General features: G+C 39.3%; 1 pseudogene; it reads right to left on the bottom strand.

Annotated features, from left to right (window-relative positions):
- The window catches only part of LOC132105891 (thyrotropin-releasing hormone-degrading ectoenzyme-like), a 170,828-nt pseudogene that overhangs the window by 95,165 nt on the left and 59,286 nt on the right, over positions 1-16,377 (bottom strand).

The raw sequence follows: 16,377 nt of genomic DNA on the forward strand, positions 1-16,377 counted from the left end.
AGTCTGATTAAAGTGACAAAGGGCTCAAGAGCAGTTATTTTATTTAAACTGACTGATGAGGTGGTAGAATGACGTCAGTTCCATGTTGAATGAGGTAGTGAGCAGACCAATGCTGCACAAAGTGACTGGTGCATGTCTTCGTATGTTAGTGGAGGATGTGGGGTGGAAGCACCTGGGGATGTGGGATCTTGAGGGTGGTGGGGTTCATAGTTCAGTGGGGCCTGGGGCAGAATAGGTACGAGAGGGAAAGAGGTCCTCTGTGATGTGCACACCCAGGAACTTGGTACTGCTCACTCTCTCCACAGTCACACCGTTGATGGTCAGAGGAACATGCTGAGTGTGTGCTCTCCTGAAATCAACAATAATCTCCTTCGTCTTCTCCACATTCAGAGAGAGAATATTGTCACTGCACCACCTGGCCAGGCGGCTCGCCTCGCTCCTGTAGTTTGTCTCATCTTTGCTGCTAATGAGACCCACCACAGTCGTGTCATCTGCAAACTTAATGAAGAGGTTGGAGCTTTGTGACGGTGTGCAGTCGTGGGTCAGCAGAGTGAAGAGGAGGGGGCTCAGCACACATCCTTGGGGGGCCCCAGTGTTCAGTGTGATGGGGCTGGATGTGTTACTGCCGACATGTACTGCCTGAGGTCTTTCAGTCAGAAAGTCCAACAGCCAGTTGCACAGCGAACTGTTGAGACCCAGCTGGACCAGTTTGTAAATGAGCTGTTGAGGGATGATTGTGTTGAATGCTGAACTGAGGTCTATGAACAGCATTGTGACGTATGTGTCTTTTTTCTCTATATGTGTGAGTGCTGAATGGATGGCAGTGGCAATGGCATCGTCGGTCGAGCAGTTAGACCGGTATACAAACTGTAAGGGGTCCAGGGAGGGGGGGACTGGAATGATGGTGGTAGTTTTGAAACGTGGGAACAACAGCCTGACTAAGTGAGATGTTGAAAATGTCTGTGAAGACATCAGTTCTGCTGCACAGTCTCTCAGTACACACCCAGGGACATTGTCAGGACAGGGAGCTTTGCGTGCATTGATCCTGCTGAAGGATCTCCTCACGCTGTCCGGGGTCAGCGTCATCACCTGGTCGCCGTGGAGGAGGTGGAGTCTTCTGTGCAGTGGTGCTGTTTTGTTGCTCAAAACGAGTGAAGAAGGTGTTCAGCTTATTTAGTAGAGATGTGTTGCTGTCTCAGGTCCGCGGTGGGGGCTTGTAGTCCGTAATGGTCTGTATCCCCTGCCACAGGCTCCTAGTGTCTCTGCTGTCACTAAATTGATGGGATATCTTCCTGGAGTGCTGTGTCTTAGCCTCTCTGATGCCACGAGACAGGTTGGCCTTGGCTGTTCTCAGGCCCACCTCACCTCCAGTTTTGAAGGCAGCTTTCCGCATCTTCAGGAGTCTGTAGACCTCCCCTGTCATCCACGGCTTCTGGTTGGCCCGGACAGTGATGGTTTTTGTGACTGTTACATCATCAATACACATGTTGATGTAAGCAGTGACAGTCTCTGAGTACTCCTGGAGGTCAGTGGTGTTATTGTATGTGGCAGCCTGCTTAAACATGTTCCAGTCCGTTGTGTCAAACAGTCTTGAAGAGCCCCTGACGATCCTTCCGGCCACACTTGAATCTGTTTTTGAACTGGTTTGGCGACTTTAATGAGCGCTCTGTATGCAGGCTCACCTCGGTAAGGAGGAAAAAGAACTGGACTGTTGCTCAGTGTCCAAAGTCCTCTCTTCAGATTTAAATTGAGCATTTCATTTGGAAATCAAGGTCTGGATTTTGGATGAAGACTGGAGAGGCAAAGAATCCAAAGTCCAGTGTGAAGTTTCTGAATTCAGTGATGATTTGGGGAGCTGTGACATCTGCTGGTGTTGGTCCAATCTGTTTTATCAAGTCCAAAGTCAATGCAGCCATCTGCCAGGAAATTTGGAGCACTTCATGCTTCCATCTGCTGACAAGCTTCATGAAGATGCTGATTTCATTTTGCAGCAGGACTTTAGCACCTGCCCACAGTGCCAAAACCACTTCCAAGTGGTTTGCTGACCATTATATTACTGTGCTTGACTGGCCAGCCAAATCACCTGACCTGAACCTCACAGAGAATCTATGGGGTATTGTGAAGAGGAAGATAAGTAACATCTGACGCACAATACAGAGGAGCTGAAGGCCGCTATTAAAGAAACCTGGGCTTCAACAACACCTCAGCAGTGCCACAGACTGATCGCCTCCACGCCATGCCGCAAGCAGTAATTCTTTATTCTGAACACCTCCTGCTTTGGAGATCTTGAACATTTCTGTTTTGTAAATGTTTTTTAAATGATCTTTGTAAAAATATTCAAATTTTTTAGATACTGAAATTTTAATTTCCCCAAGCTGTAAATCGTAACCATCAGAATTAAAACAAAAAACTCTTGAAATATTTCGATTTGTGTGCAATGAACATAGAATATTAAAATAGTTTGCTTTTTTATTAAATGACACAAAATAAGGAACTTTTCCATGATATGCTAATGGTTTTAGATGCACCTGTATGTAAATTTTTACTCAAAATCGTATGTTTTTGAATGAATCATAATAGAAATTCATAAAAAACGCAACTTTGCAAAATGTATATATTTCCTCATAAGATCAGGTTGGTATGCGAACATGCTTTTGCAGTGTGGCAGAATACAAAATTGGTTGCAACACACATTAAATGTGCATTGAGATCTCAAACACTTAAATCAAATAGTACTTTAACTACTCTATAATAGCATTCTGTATTTTAAAAAGCACAAACACTAGATTTCAGCTTTACAGTATGCTGTACATAAGCGTGAATAAAAAATAAAAAAAGTGATGTGACATTCAGCCAAGTATGGTGACCCATACTCATAATTCATGCTAAGCATTTAACCCATCCAATGTGCACACACACAGCAATGAACACACACCCAGAGCAGTTGGGGGTACAGTGCCTTGCTCAAGTGCACCTAAGTCATGGTATTGCCGGCCCAAGATTTGAACCCACAACCCTAGGATTAAGAGTCAAACTCTCTAACCACTAGGCCATGCCTTCCACCATGAATTCAGTCAATATTCCAGTCTCCACTGCTTTTCAATTATTCCTGATCATAAAACAAGGGTTTATATGCAGAGAACAGTCTGATCTTGGATACCCTCATGAATTTTAGCTCTAAAAATATCAAATATGCACAGTATTGCTGTTTCTGAAATAACGTGATTTCATGCTCCCTGTGAGAGTTTTTTACTGTACAAGGTTCAGAGTGAGTTCATACACAGCTGTATTATCTGTGCAGAAATGAGAGATGAGGGGATTGCCTCCCTTTATTTCCTTCTCCCTAAAAAAATAAAAAAGAAAGAACTGCAGACATGGTGTTTCGTCCCGCTCATTGAGCTTTTATCAAAGCAATGGCATCTAGAACACAATGCAGAGCTGTTATTCAGCAGCACATGAAGAATATGGCAAGCCATATTTGACATGTATTCCTTCACAAGATATTAATTCTTGATATCAGGAATTAGATTTCTACTAGTAAAAATGTTAACTCTTGATATCAGCAATTACATTTTCAATTGTTAAAATGCTAATTCTTGATGTCAGTAATTAAATATTAACTATTAAAAAATATTAATCTTGATATCAAGAATGTATATCCTGGAAATGGTAATAGGCAAAGCATTTTGTTTTTTATTCTTTCACAGGATATGGATTCTTGATATTATCAATTCAGTTTTCACTAGTGAAAATGCTTATTCTTAATATCAGGAATTCGATTTCTGCTAGTAACAATGTTAATTATTGATATCAACAATTCAATTTTCACTAGTTATAATGCTAATTCTTGAAATCAGGAATTGAATTTCAACTAGCAAAAATATAATTCTTGATATCTGTAATTGTATTTTCATTAGTTAAATGTCAATATAGACTGCCATTCAAATGTTGAAATCAAGGATATATTTCTTACTAGTTAAAATTTCAACTGCACATCAGAAATACAATTCTTACTACTAAAAGCCTTTATTTTTGACATCAATAATTGCATTATTACTATTTAAAATGTGAATTCCTGATATCGAGAATTCATTTGTCCCAAGTTTAAATGTTAATTCTTGATATCTGTAAATCTGAAAATGTATTTCTGATATTAATAATTAGGAGAGTCATTTCTGATATCTAAAATTACTTGTTACTATAGTAAAAATCTAATTTGCGATATCAGAAATTAACATTTTTACCAGTAATGTATGAATTATTGATATCAAAAATGGACATTTTTACTAGTGGCAATTCAATTGTTTATATCATGAGTAGACATTCGCACTAGTAACCATGTGATTACTGATATAAAAAAAACAAGTGTCTATACTAGTTAGAATTGTATTTCTAATTGAAATTTGAATTTTTACTAGTAAGATTCAAATTCTTGATATGAACAATTGAATTTGAATGGCAGCCTATGGTGACATTTAACTAGTGAAAATACAATTGCAGATATCAAGAATTATATATTTCATACTAGTTTAAATTTAATTCCAACAAATTATTAATAATTAGCATTTTAACTTGTGAAAAATGAATTATCAAGAATTAAAATGGTTACTAGTGAAAATGTAATTGCTGATATCAAAAAAAGTCATTGTTAGTAGAAATCAAATTCCTGATATTAAGAATTAGCATTTTTACTAGTGAAAATTGAATTGTTGATATCAAGAATTCATATCCTGTAAAGTAATAAAAGTCAAAACAGCTTGCCATACACTCATAAATAATCCATCATAACAAAAACCAAAATCCTAGGTTCTCAGCGATATAAGAGCTACAAACAAAAGACGGTGGAAAATGAGCATATGCAATGAATAATTACACCATTTCCATTACAATTCATGAGGATGATGCATTTGTGGGCTTAAATTCCTTTACTGAACATCATTTCATGCCAAAAAAAAAAAAAAGCTGCTTGTTTGATCCGAGTCTTATAGTCTGCAATGATGCAAAGATAAAAAAAGGTTATTTAACATAAGAGAAACATGTGAAAAGAGAGTGAAACAGTGAGAAAGAAAGTGGATAAAAGGAAAGAAAGCTTTACTATCACAATACAAATGGATGTGATGTGTGAAGTAGAGGCTGACATTTTTTCGGGATTTGCGCGGGTCACGGGAATCCCGCGGGAATCCCCCGTGATTGGGAACAAAATCACTTTTAACCACAGGATTGGGAGGGGACGGGAAAAAATGTCAGCGGGAGTGGGCGGGACCGGGAATACACTTGGATCCCCAACTTTATATACAAATATAGTATAGTATAGTATAGTATAGTATAGTTTATATGTTCTTTTTGAATGAATCTTTTAGGTGAACAAATCATTCTCTTTCACACAATACACTGATTCATATTTCTCGTTCACTGAAGTTCCTCCCTCCAAAGCAGCTCGCAGCTCGGTGAACTGAGTTGCTCTGTGAAGTGTTTCATCCTGTCAAAGAGTTACTCAACCTCGAGCCAATAGCCTTCGAGTATGAGATGTGACAGAGCATGTGATTTCTTGAATGTAGTGAACTAATACGTCGTTCACTGAACGAGTTAGAGTGATCGTCTCGTTCGTGAATGAAATGACTGAACTGGTACACATGTCGTTTGTGAACGAGTTGAATGATTTAGTACATCTCATTCGTGAATGAAATGACTGAACTGGCACACATGTCGTACGTGAACGAGTTGAATGACCGTTTCGGTACAGGGCTTTCGGTACGGTGCACGGAACATAGGTACATTTTCGTGTTTCCAAACGAACATATTAAGTGGCGGAAGTCTCCGCGTTCAGCGCAAAGCCCTGCAGCTGATTCTAAGGCCGGTGACACACTGGCTGCATGGCGTTTCTGCTGCGTGTTAGTTGCGTGACGGCTGCTTCGCGTTTTCTGTGTCTTTACACACCAGAATCGTGCCTGACGTGGCGCTGGCGCGCTGCTGCTACTGTAGGCAGGGCTGGACTGGGACAAAAAAAGGGTCCTGGCATTTTTGCTCTGACCGGCCCACCACAATGGGTCAGACACAACCAAGAAGTACACCATCCTCGCGGTCCCTGTAGATATGCATATCTACTGTTCCATTCCCAAAAACCCCTACTAAGCTGAGAACTATGTGCGATGGACCAGTGTACTCACTCTCTCTTTACTCCCTGGTGGTGATCAAAGGTGGCAGTGGAGTAGGGCCTACACAAAGTGAGGGCATCCTGAGAGAGAGAGAGAAAGAGAAAGAGAGAGAGAGAGAGAGAGAGAGAGAGAAGAATGATAACTGAATGAGTAAAATGATCACCATACAAGTATCTTTAATATATATCAATGTAGAGAGATTTTTGCACATATTTTATACTTACTTAGTGGAAATGGCTCCATGGTGCTCTGAACATCCTCAAAAACAATGAACTACAAAAGTGAGGGCATCCTAAAAGAGAGAGAGAAAGGGAGAGAGAGAGAATGATAACTGATTGAGTAAAATGATCACCATACAAGTATCTTTAATATATATCAATGTAGAGAGATTTTTGCACATATTTTATACTTACTTGGTGGAAATGGCTCCATGGTGCTCTGAACATCCTCAAAAACAATGAACTACAAAAGTTAGGGCATCCTAAAAGAGAGAGAGAAAGGGAGAGAGAGAGAATGATAACTGATTGAGTAAAATGATCACCATACAAGTATCTTTAATATATATCAATGCAGAGAGATTTTTGAACATATTTTATACTTACTTAGTGGAAATGGCTCCATGGTGCTCTGAACATCCTCAAAAACAATGAACTACAAAAGTGAGGGCATCCTAAAAGAGAGAGAGAGAGAGGAATAATGAGTCACATTTTCAGTCTACAATATTATGAATATTTTTTTTAATAATATCAATAATCTCATCTCACCTTACAATAACAGCAGTTTCCTCAGTAGCTTGCTCTTCTCTGCAACTCTGTCTATTACACTGTCGGTGTCCAAAGCCACAAGGATGTCCTTTTCAGTGGCCATCAACATGAAGGCTTCCAATTTGCTGGCAGACAGGCTGCTCCTCAGTCTGCTTTTGATATATTTTAGGGTAGAAAATGATCGTTCACAGGCCACCTGGGTTATTGAAAGTGTCAACAAAAACTTGTACGCAAGTCCAAGCAGGGGATATGCATCAGTGAGCATGTTGAATCTCTGGAGAATCTGATAGCAGCACAGTGGGCAGTCTTTGCAGGAAGCACAGCTTTTGTTGATGATTTCCATGTCCTCTTCCTTTCCATCAGGTCCATCCTCCACTGTCCTGGTAACATATTCATCCAGTGGTGACTCTTTCAGCTTGTCCCACTGTCCCGCTAAACTTTTCAGCTCATACTGCAGGTTGTCAACTGTTGCCCTATCATCAAATTTAACCAGGCACTTGCTGAGGTCTTCAAGTGCAGATTTAGGAAGAGCATGGTTTCGGATCAGGGAGAAGTTTTTGGGATCCAGAAATGACAAATCTGCATAAAGAGTGCCATGTGTCAGAAATCTTTGGTGGATGGCCTCAATAGCTGTATCAACAATTTGGTTATGAACCTTTACCTCGTAGGCTCTCTCAGCATCAATTATGGTTTCATCCTGAGACATCTCACCCGGCATGGCTTTCTTCTTCTTTCTTCTCTTCTGTGGCAGTGCATCCTCCACTTCCATGTCGGTCTCCTCATCTTGCTGCTCAAGTTTTTCATTTGCCCATTTCACAAAGTCATCAGCAGCAGCCTTGACAGCCTGGAAATCTCTCGCCATCTTTTTTAGGGAATCTTGTGTTGATATGACCATCCTATGGGCAGAGAGGATGTCCATCCCTTCTGTCTGCAGGTACTTTGACAATGGTGATGTATGCTCAAATATCCTAAGGAATAATTGAGCTGTCAGTATTGTCTCATACCTGAGTAGGCCCTCTTTGTATCCTCTGGCTTTGGTGCGTACATTTCCTTTCACAGTCTTCAGTTCCTGTATGGCTGTGAGCGTGGACAACACATCAATGTACAAACTTTCTTGAGGCTTTCCAAATGATCCAAATATTTTGTTCAGAGCATCGTGCTTAGCCCACCAACGTGTCTCTCCAATTGGAGCAATGCGTCTGTGTCTCTTGTCATGGTTCTCCTTCTCCCAAATGTTCACCCTCTGATATGACTCCCTGATGAACACTGCTGTGTCATTGAGGAGATCAAACAAAGATCCACTCTCTATCACTATTTGAGTGGTATCAGACAGCACGAGATTGAGGACATGTGAATAGCACCATACGTGTACATGGTTGGGGGACTGTGAAGCCACCAGTGCAGAGAAGCCTCTGTACTGCCCCTGCATGTTTGAATTTGGCCCGCAACTTCTCTGCACCCCCCTTGGCCTTGCCCTTTCACTTTTGCTTCTCCTCCATCCTAAATCCACTGATTTCTGGCTCTGAGCCACTGACTGCACCTGACACAAGAAACAGAGGGGGAGGGGTGGAGCCTGTTAAGAGATGATTGGGCCAGCCCAGTGTCAGTATGGAAAATGAACCAATGGGCCGCTGTCCCTGCTATATGGGCCGGTCGTTGGCCAATTTAAAAAACAAAAACAAAAAAAAAACATATTATATCGACCGGCCCCCAAGTGCGTCGGCCCACCGGGCATTTGCCCGGTATGCCAGATTACCAGTCCAGCCCTGACTGTAGGTGACATAGAGGGAGGCCGCCGACAGACCAGGATCTATACTTCATGTTGAGCATAAATATAAAGCCTACTAATAAAGGACACCATCAACAGTATTGACGGCAAAATAGACTATGTTTGACAGGTGCAATATGCTAGTGTGTCACCGGCCTAAGGTTTTCAAAAGGCATCACGCGACTACAACTAGGAAAAAAATGATTGTAATTCAAACGCAGCTCCCATCGGCATTTAAACAGACCTTTGCTCTTAATTCCGATCGGTCCAACGCAATAACGAAATCTGAGCAGGTCTAAAAACTGAAACTGTTGATGCTGCACTTTACACTTTGGAAAAGTTATATATATTTTTTAAATACGAGCAGGCCTACAAGCTGGGATTGGTAATGCACTGTAATCATAGTTATTTATTTATATTTTTCATTATATTTTATTATATGATATTGGTTTGAGACTGAGAGTATTTTATTTAGTGGAGAACTTTGCAGCAGTATTTTATTTCTTATTCTTTTTTTATTTTATATATATTTTATTACAAAGTATTTTAAAAAAGTGTAAACAAATTGTTAAAAAAAGTTTATAGTAATAAACAACCTGCAGTTTAATGTTTGCATTTCTTTCTCTTACTGTACCGAAAATGAACCGAACCGCGACTTTAAAACCGAGGTATGTACCGAACCGTGATTTTTGCGTACCATACATGTCATTCATGAATGAAATGAACTGGTACATAGCTTATCTCGTTCGTGAACGAAATGAATGAGAGTAAACCGGGTCAGCAAAATGCAAAGCGCAGTTATTTATGAATGTGAATATAATATACAAACTGTCTGACCAAACAATTAAAATGCTAATTAGGCAAGAAAACCTTGTGCTTTGTTCATCTGAACAACTTAATTAGATTTTATATATTGAATGCGATTATGCACACATTTTAATAATATCAGTTTTTTTAAAAATTGAATACATTCATTGACTTAAGACATAACACATAACTAATTTTTGCCACCTGCTGGCATATTTATTTTGCCGGCAGCCATATCACCCTGGAGCCCAAGACCGGTTTCCCACTGAAGCTAAGCAGGGCTGAGCCTGGTCAGTACCTGGATGGAAGACCTCCTGGGAAAACTAGGTTGCTGCTGGAAGAGGTGCTAGTGAGGCCAGTAGGGGGTGCTCACCCTGTGGTCAGTGTGGGTCCTAGCGCCCCAGTGTAGTGATGGGGACACTATACTGTCAACAAGCACCGTCCTTCGGATGAGACGTTAAACCGAGGTCCTGACTCTCTGTGGTCATTAAAAATCCCAGGAAGTCTTTCGAAAAGATTAGAGGTGTGACCTCGGCATCCTGGCTAAATTTGCCCATTGGCCTCTGACCATCATGGCCTCCTAACAATCCCCACATCTGCTGATTGGCTTCATCACTCTGTCTCCTCTCCACCAGTAAGCTGGTGTGTGGTGGGCGTTCTGGCGCACTATGGCTGCCGTCGCATCATCCAGGTGGATTCTGCACACTGGTGGTGGATGAGGAGATACCCCCCTGACAATGTAAGCGATTTGAGTGCCTAGAAAAGCGCTATATAAATGTAATGAATTATTATTATTATTATTATTATTATTATATTTTGTGTAATACGAAGAAATGATCACTGAACGAATCAGTGAACGATTCTAACGAATCTCTTGAAAGAATCATAATTTCCACCACTAATCACGAGTACAATTGGATCTCTCCGATCAGAAGGTTATAATGACAGCAATAACCGAGCGGGAAGTTATAGGCTAGTTCTCAAGGAGTTTGTCTGTTCCTTTTACTGAATATTTTCGGGTTAAAGCATAATTTAAACAGATTAAGCACATTCATACGCAGTCGCTTTCCCAGTAATGCATTTAAAAAAGTAATCTTACAGTGCTACTTAATCTGTCTCTGATTTTGAATAAGCAGAAATCTCTAAGAAATGCATCGATCTGTAGATAAAATAAATGACGAAAGTGTACTGTTATTTTCATCACAAACAAAATTTTCAGAGCAGAATGCAGCAATTATAACTTTTAATGCTGACAATGTTAATAGATTGGCGTGTGGTAAGGAAAAAAAAAGTTTGCACACAATAGCCTAAGCCACTTTGAAACTCTCCTGTTATTTTATTTTTTATTTTAATATAGGCTTCGTTATGAACATAACAATGAAATACACTGAAATACTTTATCCACGGAGTGAAGGTGGAGCGGTGTTTCTGGTATCAGTGCGCGTGGAGCGGAGTGATTATTAAATTCTCAGAGCAGAGGGAATTTTGTTGTCAAAATACTCCGTCATTTTTGGTCATACAGATAAAAGTAATAAATCTTTCAACGTTTATTCGTGTGCACTCCAAATAACATCGAAATGCAGTGCTTCTGTAAAATAATTAGGCTAAAGCAAACAAGATGCAGTTTCTGCCGTCTGGGTCATGTGAACTTGAGCGTGACCCAGGTTAGCATGGATGATTTACATGAAATTTATATATACAGTACAGACCAAGAGTTTTGACACACCTTATCATTCAAAGAGTTTTCTTTATTTTCATGACTATGAAAATTGTAGAGTCACACTGAAGGCATCAAGGGCTATTTGACCAAGAAGGAGAGTGATGGGGTGCTGCGCCAGATGACCTGGCCTCCACAGTCACCGGACCTGAACCCAATCGAGATGGTTTAGGGGTGAGCTGGACCGCAGAGTGAAGGCAAAAGGGCCAACAGCATCTCTCGGGGAACTCCTTCAAGACTGTTGGAAGACCCTTTCAGGTGACTACCTCTTGAAACTCATCAAGAGAATGCCAAGAGTGTGCAAAGCAGTAATCAAAGCAAAAGGTGGCTACTTTGAAGAACCTAGAATATGACATATTTTCAGTTGTTTCACACTTTTTTGTTATGTATATAATTCCATATATAATTCCACATTAATGTTAATTCATAGCTTTGATGCCTTCAGTGTGAATCTACAATTTTCATAGTCAGGTATATAAAGAAAACTCTTTGAATGAGAAGGTGTGTCCAATGTTTTGGTCTGTACTGTACAGTATATATATATAGACACACACACATGTACACAGTGCATCAGTACATGCCAACCCATCAACCCACGCATTTATTTATTTTTGGTTTGAGATCTCTGTCCTGTAACTGACAGATTCCAGCCAAAAATTATACAATCCGGGAGTGGGCGGGAACGGAAATAATTCTTCTGGTTTTGGAACGGGATTTTCCCCCAGTTTTCCGTGGGATTGGGACGGGATGGGATTTTTTTTTGCGTGAGTGGGAGGGGACAGATTTGAAAATCCACTCCTGTGTCACCCTCTAGTTTGAAGCTCTTTTATATGAGCTGTGCATTTAATTCTCCAGATGTCCAATTACATCTACTGCTGTTCTTCTCTTTAATTTAACACCTGACCATCTTCACACTCTTCTACTCTCGGACTCCTGGAGAATTTCTCTTTCTGCTTTTTTCCCCTCTGTCTTCCGAAATTAGACGAAGAAAACAGATTCAAAAGGTGATAAATTTGATGTAATATGATATTCTGAGTCAAGAAAGAAAAACTTTTAATGGGTTTGATTAGCATAATCATTCTTACACATCAGGGCAGCAAATAATTATTTCAGTAGGCTAATTGATTAATCTGAATATTTCATTTTATTATTTTATTTAAATTAATTAATTAAATCTGGGCCAGACATAGTCAATACCTTTATAAATATACCATTGCTTGCATTACATGTAGAATTTTAACCCTAATTCAGTTAATTAATTTATTTAAATGTTTAATGTATTTATTTGAATTAATTGATAGCGATCTCTCTTGCTCCTTCAAATAATACAAACACATTTAATGCAAGCAGCTTACACTTAAATGCATACACACAGTACATTTGACATATAACATACTTATAACAATTTGGCATTCCCTTTTTTTTTTTTTTAACACCGCAACCTTTAACAAATCAAAATATGTGTAAATAAAACGGAGTTGTAATTAATGCACTATTATCCAAAAATGAAATCTCTTTGAGGCCTGATTCAAGTTGTGCATCCCAAATGGGGGTGCAGAAAAGTAACTGATCCATTTATAAGATTGGACTAAATGTATAATTTGATATTGCTAAACCAGCGAGATGAAGTTTTACTGTGACTGTTAAATGATCTGAAGCTACGCAGCAGCTCATATGCTAATGTTACTCAAACAAATGTGTTTTACCTGATAGCAGATCTCAATTACCACCACCATGGTGAGCTCCATCTGATACGAGAAGGAGGAGATGTCGAAGGAGATGTCGAAGATCTTCTGCTCCACAAACACACTCAGGCCCCAGTTCTCCATGGCTGCATATGGATGCTTCGGCACTGCCAGGAGATCTGCACACAGTGAGGAAGATCCAAGCTCAATGACAGGAAACCAGGACTGTGATACAATGCAGCAACAAGTAAGTGTAAACAAATATAACAAACAGTGCTCAATCAGCTCAGTCAAACCAAACACTTTCCAAGTATTGTGACAGCACTGCATATGATCCATCTTGTTCAATGTAAATGATGTTCTAAAAGAGACAAATGTTCTTCTGTACTCTATAACTGTACATCATAGAACAAAAGCTCAAATCCAAGATATCATCTGATGTGGATTAGCTTTTGATCAAATGCATTTATCGTCTAATTGCTATAATCAAAGATCATTGCATTTTAAACCCAAAACAAAACACAGCAAAGCAACAAGACACACAGCTCCATAATCATATTTCCCTCCAAACATATTTAAAATAGCTCCTTTACTCAAGTCAGTGTATCAGTGACACTGCAGTCTGCGAATCAGCTGTTTAAACGCCTCCAACTACATCATCCCATCTCAGGAACCATTCATATGCCAATGAGAACAGAAGCAGTTAAACCTCTGGCACTGTTAAATCCACATCTTAGAATCAGCCGCAGAGAAAGAGGAACTGTTGAAAGCTGTAACATTATTATCCACTGGGCTGGTGTGTGTGTGTGTGTGTGTGTGTGTGTGTGTGTGTGTCTTATTTGCATGTTTCATGAATTGGGCTGAAAGCAGCTGCAGAGTTTTGGAAGGAAGCTGCAATCACTCGTTAAAAGTGAACAGCAGTCAGGTGCTTCAGTGATAACAGCGAGTCTCCATTAGGATTGTGCGTTAACACATGAGTAATGCTTTTCCTTTTCAGAGATGATGGTGGAGTGATGAGCTCATTCAAGAGGCAAAGAACAATGAAAGCCGCAACGCAAAGGTGAATAACTGATAGAGCTGCTCTGTTAAATGACTTCAGTAAGTAAATCTGAATCAGACAGCGCAAGTTTAATTGCCCATTGTTAATGTTTTTTATGGACGAGAGACTTGATGCTCTTTTAATTGGGCTTTTATAGAGACTCATACTGCAATTACCAGCGTTGGGGAAAGTTACTTTTAAAAGTAATGCCTTACAATATTGCGTTACTCCCTAAAAAAGTAACTAAATACGTTACTTAGTTACTTTTTATGGAAAGTAATGTGTTACATTACTTTTGCGTTACTTTCACGTTACTTTTTAAATATGAGTAGGGCTTGATTGTTTTTAATATAAGAAGTTCTATTTATAGCAAATGTAAAAGCCCTTTCACACCAAAAAGTGTAATGAATAAACCTCAGGCTGAAGGAAAAGTAAATTCACGTCAGTACAGTAGAACACAGGAGAAGGTTCAACACTCTTCAGCAAAAAAAAAAAAACAATGAAGCACAATTGTTAGTTTATCTAAGTCATTTTTTAATTATTAGTATGGTTGAACTGGATCATTAAAGGTCAGCAACAAAGACACTGTTAATAAAATGGGAATAGATACATTTGTGTTATTTCATCTATTTAGTTATAGCAGGTTTGCGTCATATTCTGAGTTTGCATTTCAATGTTTTGATTAATTTTGATGAATACTAAATCTGTTTTGTTTTTTGTTTTTTTGTGAGTGGGATGAATTAATGCACATTCACATTTAGTCTAGAACTACAGTAACATGTTCACACAGCCCACACAACGCCTCCATACTTCCGACTTCTCCCAATATGGGAACAGGAGGCTTGTCAGTCAAAAAATGGGAATACAAAGTAACTGGCGTTACTTTTTTGAAAATGTAACTTAGATATTTTCTTGTAAATTAAAAAGTAATGCGTTACTTTACTAGTTACTTGAAAAAAGTAATCCGATTACGTAACTCGCGTTACTTGTAATGCATTACCCCCAACACTGGCAATTACATGACCGATGCTCTTAAAGGTAATCAGAGATGTACTTCAACTCCATCAGAACTTCCAAGATCCTCACCCAGAACAGTACCAAAACACCCTTATCTACACACCCACACCTACACACCCAAGGCCCAGATCCAGACATATATGTAAGTAAAGATAATGATCCTTCAGTATATATCAAAGTATAACTTTGTCACAGTATTGCAGTAAAGCCTGCAACCTGCAAGTTGTAATTTTAACACACATAAGTGTTTTTAATCAATATCACAGTTGTTCATAGAATATGCAATAATGTTTGGAAAAACAGCACAATAGTGGTAGTGATATTGCTTTTATACAACAGTTAAATAAACATAAAGATAATATTGTCTAATATTGTATAGCAAATTAGTTGAGTGAATGATTTAATGACTCAGTCACTTTATTAATTTCTGAATGAATCTGAAACAAATTAGATGATTGAACATTTCAATGATATATTCGTAAAGGCGTTCACTTTGTCATTTCTAAATTAAATGTTTTTTAATAAATCAGTTGAGTGAATAATTCAGTGACTCATCCATTAAGACATTCATTGCTGAAAGAATTTGTTTTTAAACATATATTTTGGTAAATCATTCAATAACTCACTCAAGAAAGTTACTGCCACCTACTGGGGTAACAATGTAGCCTGGAGGAAGATATATATATATATACACACACACACACACACATATTAGTTGATATATAAAGCTGTTTTGGCAGAGTGCTGTACATTGCAGAAATCTTGATGATGCAAAGTTGGAGAAATTCCCTCATCGATCCATCTCTTTCTGTCACTCACTGTCTCACATATGTTATTAAAAGTGTCTGGATGAATCCGTAAGGGGAAGATGAAGGGACAAAACAGAGGGGGTGTGTAGACCAGGGCACGGTGAATGGCAGGAGACGCAGTAATGAGAGCGTCTGGAGAAACAGCGAGATCAAAATAAACAAACAGCTTGTGTTTTCAGAGAGCAGAACCTCCACTAGCTCCACTAAAGCAATTATTAATCGCGTTCCTCACACCTCAGTCTGTTTCACACAAACACACACACAGCCTGAAGTCTACTTCTGAGCATTGAGGTCTATCTGGAGGATTGGATTACCTCAGCTCTTTGAGGCTGTTTTAGGGCAAGCGGTCATGGGGGCGACACAGGAAATGTGGCAGAAGACCACTGGAGGAAGTGAATGTGTAGCTTTTTGTACAACCGGGTTCAGTCTGTCAACACATACCTGCTCTCATTCAGCACAGACGCACTTAACGTTCACTTCATAAAGATCAGGTAGACACTAGTCTCTTTGCAGAGTAGCAGAATAGAAAATAATCTCTAAATTTTCCTCTTCTATGTTTTTCCATGTTTTATGGAAGATGGCGAGGGCTCTTGGATATGGCACAGCTTGTGCATCC

The sequence above is a fragment of the Carassius carassius genome, chromosome 26 (assembly GCF_963082965.1).
Source record: "Carassius carassius chromosome 26, fCarCar2.1, whole genome shotgun sequence".
Classification (NCBI taxonomy): domain Eukaryota; kingdom Metazoa; phylum Chordata; class Actinopteri; order Cypriniformes; family Cyprinidae; genus Carassius; species Carassius carassius.